Source organism: Poecilia formosa, unplaced genomic scaffold, assembly GCF_000485575.1.
Source record: "Poecilia formosa unplaced genomic scaffold, Poecilia_formosa-5.1.2 Scaffold171, whole genome shotgun sequence".
NCBI classification, from domain to species: domain Eukaryota; kingdom Metazoa; phylum Chordata; class Actinopteri; order Cyprinodontiformes; family Poeciliidae; genus Poecilia; species Poecilia formosa.
This window is the reverse complement of record NW_006800110.1, coordinates 95,364-100,368: the sequence shown is the minus strand read 5'-3', so window position 1 is coordinate 100,368 and position 5,005 is coordinate 95,364. Positions and strand designations below refer to the sequence as shown.

Here is a 5,005-nt window from a genome sequence, read left to right as displayed (position 1 = left end):
AATTAATTAATTTCAGTTGCCTCTGAGACTAAATCTATGCGTAAAGTCTACAATTTCTGCCCATGTGACTTGTTTTTATTATTTGTTTGCTCACCTTTAAACACTGATTTAAATATTGTAATTTTTAAACTGAGCAGTAATTTTACATCCATGGAAACTCAAATGTAATATTTAAAACTTCAATACATAAAATCAGTTATTTAACAATATGAGGTGGTGTTTAATTTATTTTTAACATTGTATTTTTATACATTACTGATTTGTACCGTTAATGTGGCCGTTGAGGGGGGCCAATATGCTTAAGTGGCCCTCGGTGAAATTGAGTTTGACACCCCTGCTTTACACAATGCACTTATACAACATTACTTGTCATCCTGGGAAAACAAGAATCAACATTTAAGTAGGAAAAAACAACCACACCAATACTTTAATTAGACAAATGGGAGGATTAAAATTTCCTGAATTAGTAAAATTTGAGCAAAATGCAGAGCAAAAAATAATATTCTCCAATAATATCGCAGTTTAGTTCAAGTGACCGGAAGTGACTTCACTGCAAACCGGAAGTGTTTTTATATCGGCCGTCAGCTCTCTAGCAAGCTAAATTACTTTTAAAGATAATTCTTCTTTACGATTTTTGGAAACGGACCAACGCGGTGAGTTGAATGTTTAAACTTTTGAGGGTTTTTTTTTTGTTCTGCATGTGGATTTTGGCAAATTAGCTTCAAGCTAATGGAAATGCTAATGGTTATAGTAGCTAATTAGCTCAATGCTAGCTCTTGTTTAGTGCACAATGGTGCTTAATGTTGTAGCGTTTTCATGGAGTAAACTATATGCTTTATGACTTGTTGTTTAAATCAAGCATAACTGGTGATGACCTGCTAATATGGTTTACTTTAAATGTTTAAATCTGTTTTAAATATTGTGTTTATTTGAATATTATACAAAAGTAAACATTAAAGTTTAGTTTTTACTTTATTTACAATAACAAGAACGACTAACTTATGTTCTTTGTCACAATGATGGAGATTTAAAACCTTTTATGCCATTTTGTTTGGATTTATTTGTTGATTCTCAGTATTCTGTTAATATTTGTTGTGTTAAAGAGCAAAAATGGTTTAATGGTAATGAAGTTGTAAGAGTAGGCACTTGTAAGCTGAATAACTTGATCTAAGTCACATTTATGAGTTTTATTTGACATTATTTGAGTCTACTTGAATGCAAACAGATTGTAACATTTTAGATCGATTGAACTTTGGCAGTCAGACTCTGATCGCTACACTGCTGGACAGGATACAGAAAAAGAAAGAAAAGAATACAATACAATAGAATACAGCAGGTTTATTTGACAAGTAGTTTTGCTGAAAGTGCACTTTTTTCATCTGCAGTCAAAGGACAGGAAACATCTGGCTCTAGAGAAGTCAAATAACATAAAACCTTTCACTAAAATGGAAAAATAACATTACCTGTGCTAGAATTATACATTTTTTTGGTGTTACATTTTTTCAAAGTCTGATATTAAAATATTTAAAAAAAGAACATTTTCACCTCCATCTTTTGCACATTCTGGTTTGATTCCTCGCACCCAAAACGTGACAGATCGAGTTCTGCAAAGATTACTGCAACAGGGCTATCAGAGAGCCCATTTTCTGCCGGGTTTCATGCACTGATGGATAAGTTGTTATGTGATCTCTGAATTACTCACTCAGAAGATCATGTAACAACCTCCTTGAGAATGTGAGATATTTTCCTGGCTGCAGTGGAGGGTGAAAAACATCTTGTAGTTACACAGCCAACTAACCTGTAATACTGTTAAGAAAACAGAGCTGCAGAACAAATCCATGCATATGTAAACCTAACACCACTCCTGGCTGAATAAACTGACATTTATAATTCATGACAACAATGTGGTGAGAATCATGTTTCAGATTTTAAGGCGTTTTTTCATGTGTTCACTCATGACAACACCATTTCTCTGTTGTTGTATTGTGTATTGCTTATATTTGAGTTTATTTTCTAGCTTTACCATGTTTGCCCTAGTCTTTGTCTCCATAACAATCCCATGATTACATAAAAAAAAAGAGAAAGCAAAAGTCACAGCCTGGATCTTAATAACATCCTTCAAAAATCAATTTCAATTTCTCATTTTCGTCAGCATGATGGCCGAACATGAATCGATCATGTTGAACTGACATTTTTCCCTAAAATACCAGCCAATACCAAACGAGAACGACACAGAACCTTCTTAAATGAATTGCATCTTGATACTACTGGCAGTAAGGGAAGAAAATGATAAAATTGGAGGTTTTCTCTTCTTTGTTCTCCTGCTTTCCCAAATTAACTCTAACTTAAAGGTGACCTTGAACAGGTTAGAATAGGTCTATGAACTGTACAAAACAGTTGCTCAATTTTATTCTTAGATAATGAGATTATAGTCTAATCAGTACGCTTGTGTGAAAATATCTGCAAAAAGATGCAAAATTATACAACCATACATCTTTGAAAAGCAGAAGCAGAGCCTCCTGCACAACCAACAAGAATTCAGCAAGTGGTTTCTGGAGGGTAAGTCAACAACAAAACACTCGCCTTTTCCAGCAGTCATCGGAAAACCCAACATACTGGAACTTTACTTGGGTTGGTAAGTAACAGGCGGAACTTTACTTGGGTTGCTAGGTAACGGGCGGAACTGTGCTGGGGTTGCTAGGTAACAGGCGGAACTGTGCTTGGGTTGCTAGGTAACGGGTGGAACTGTGCTTGGGTTGCTAAGTAACAGGCGGAACTTTACTTGGGTTGCTAGGTAAATGTGCAGTGCGCGCTGAATGTGACTCAGCAATTGTGATCTTTTTGAAACGGCCCATTTTCAAGCTACCAAAAAACATCAATTTATTTCCAAGAAAAAACAGCTGGCTGTTTTTAGAAGCAGTTGGGAAGTACACAAATAGTTCTTTAAAATACGTAAACTATTATGTTGGACTAAAAATAAGAGATTTGCCCCCTGAAATAAGTCTTGCAAGCAAGATGTGGTTGCCTTGCGGATCTTGTTACAACCCTGCTGACTATTCTGTACCTGTATCAGTAAATTAGCTTCTAAATGCTAATTTGCTTGAGAATTGGCTAATTGTTCCAAAGCAGAGAGAAATTGGATGCATTTTTCTGTAACCTTACAACAGAAGCAACACCGTCTCTTTTCACATAGCGGTGTAGAAACCTTGTTAATGAATACAACCACCAACCTGCTGACTGCATTTCATGTGTTTTCTCTGTGATAAAAATCAAGCCTGGGATAATCACAGCATGAAATTCAACATGTTTAAACACTGACATTGCGTGGTCTTGATGAGGTTGTGAATACTGGTCCCTGTTGTCAAAGCTTTGCTCTCTGTGGGATTAATTTAAAACTAAAAAGGGAAGCAAACTTATTTTTAGACAACAAGAGAATTTTTCATGTTCAGATGAAGCGATATAACCTAAAAAAAAAAACACTTTTTAGTTTACTGAAGCTTTGCTAAAGAACCTTTCTTGTATAGTTTAAATTATTTTTATTAATATCTTTAAAAACATGGTTTAAAAAATTAAGAGAACAGATAAAAACCAGCGTCATTAAGATCAAAATATAAGACATGGTTACTGCAGATGTGACTTGCATACAATACAGAACCTCTTACAAAAATAATTATAGTTTAAAATGCTACAGGGTAAAAAAAAGAAAAAAGCAAACCAAAGATGCTACAGAAATTAGAAGAAAGAAATTAGACAACAAGTACAGATTGCAACTGTTTTAGCGAGAAGGTTTGATTCCAGACATTTGGTGTTATAAATGGCCTATGATTATTTATTATTTTTGTTCATGGCTGACCTCTTACGTCTGGCACCTTGTTGGGCACCTAAGGGTCCTTAGGAATATATGTATGGCGCTGTTGGCGGCAATTATCCTTCTATGAAGATAAGTGTCTGCGTTTGTGACAAAGGTGAGTTATAACGATGCGTTAACGATGCTAATTATCACTTCGATATGCAAACGGGAGGCCTTATTTTGGCGCTAATGTTAGCTAATGCTTTGTTGTAACTTGTTTATTTAATGTTTCTAATTTGAGCTCTACCGTGACCAAGTATTTGATGCTAATGGGCTAGCCCTCCGACTGTTGTTTTTAAGCTGAGCATATAGCATTAGCTTATAAATAATGCAGTGCTATATTACTGGTTTATTTCTGCTACTAGTATGTTTACATGAGAGCTACAAATGAGCTAAGTTGTTACCCATTTTAACAAATGGCAAAACTGTATTTTCTTCTTCCTTTTACTGTGAAAGGTAGAAAATGGGGATTAGTCCGCTTTAATCAAATTCTGTACCAGTTAAACGAAAGTACAGTTCGTTTGGGGAGGTGTGAATGTGCAATCAAACTGATAAGAACAAAAAAACAACAAACAAATAAACAAACGAAAAAAGAAAAATACTGCATTTTTTTGTGACAGTGAAGACTGAATTGAAAGTTCTCCCATACTGCTGTTAAGGGTGAAACTAATTTCAAATTTTCAAAAATTACATACAATGTATTTTTTTAACTTTTCTATTTATTTTTCAATATTAATTAAACATGTTTCTTTATTTCAATGGAGACAAAATTACGAGGACTTATCAGGGCCTGACTAAGAGAATTTTGTTTTTTGAAATTATGAGAGTAACGTTGAAAAATTACCAAAATAAAGTAGAAATTTTATGACAAGTCCTGCAGGAAAAAGCCTTAGTCTTACTACAGCAATAAAATGAGGAATGTTGAGCATTTTGTGAAGTTATACGTTGGTGTCTGTTTTAAAAATAAAGAATTACTTAACCTTTTAATAGTGTCATGTTATTATCAGTAGCAGGACTTTGTGATATTTTGAAGACTCTATCAAAGCTTTTTTCTCTTTAAAATGACTTTTTTCTCATAATATTGCATGTTTTTTTCTGCTAATATTATGATCATAGTCTTATAATGCTAAGACTTTATTCTCATGATTAAAATAT

The 5,005-nt window shown here is 34.0% G+C and overlaps 1 long non-coding RNA gene across 3 annotated transcripts in view; it reads left to right on the top strand.

The window, feature by feature from the left end:
• Positions 1 to 558: 558 nt before the first annotated feature.
• Positions 559 to 5,005, top strand: part of LOC103146921 (uncharacterized) — a 58,498-nt gene continuing 54,051 nt past the window's right edge. For 2 of the 3 annotated variants that reach the window (XR_001663788.1, XR_477198.2), the window contains exon 1: positions 559 to 653. This is a non-coding gene — a long non-coding RNA (uncharacterized LOC103146921). Of the gene's footprint in view, positions 654 to 3,868; positions 3,966 to 5,005 lie in introns of those variants that run through there. The other variant, XR_001663789.1, reaches the window with a different exon arrangement.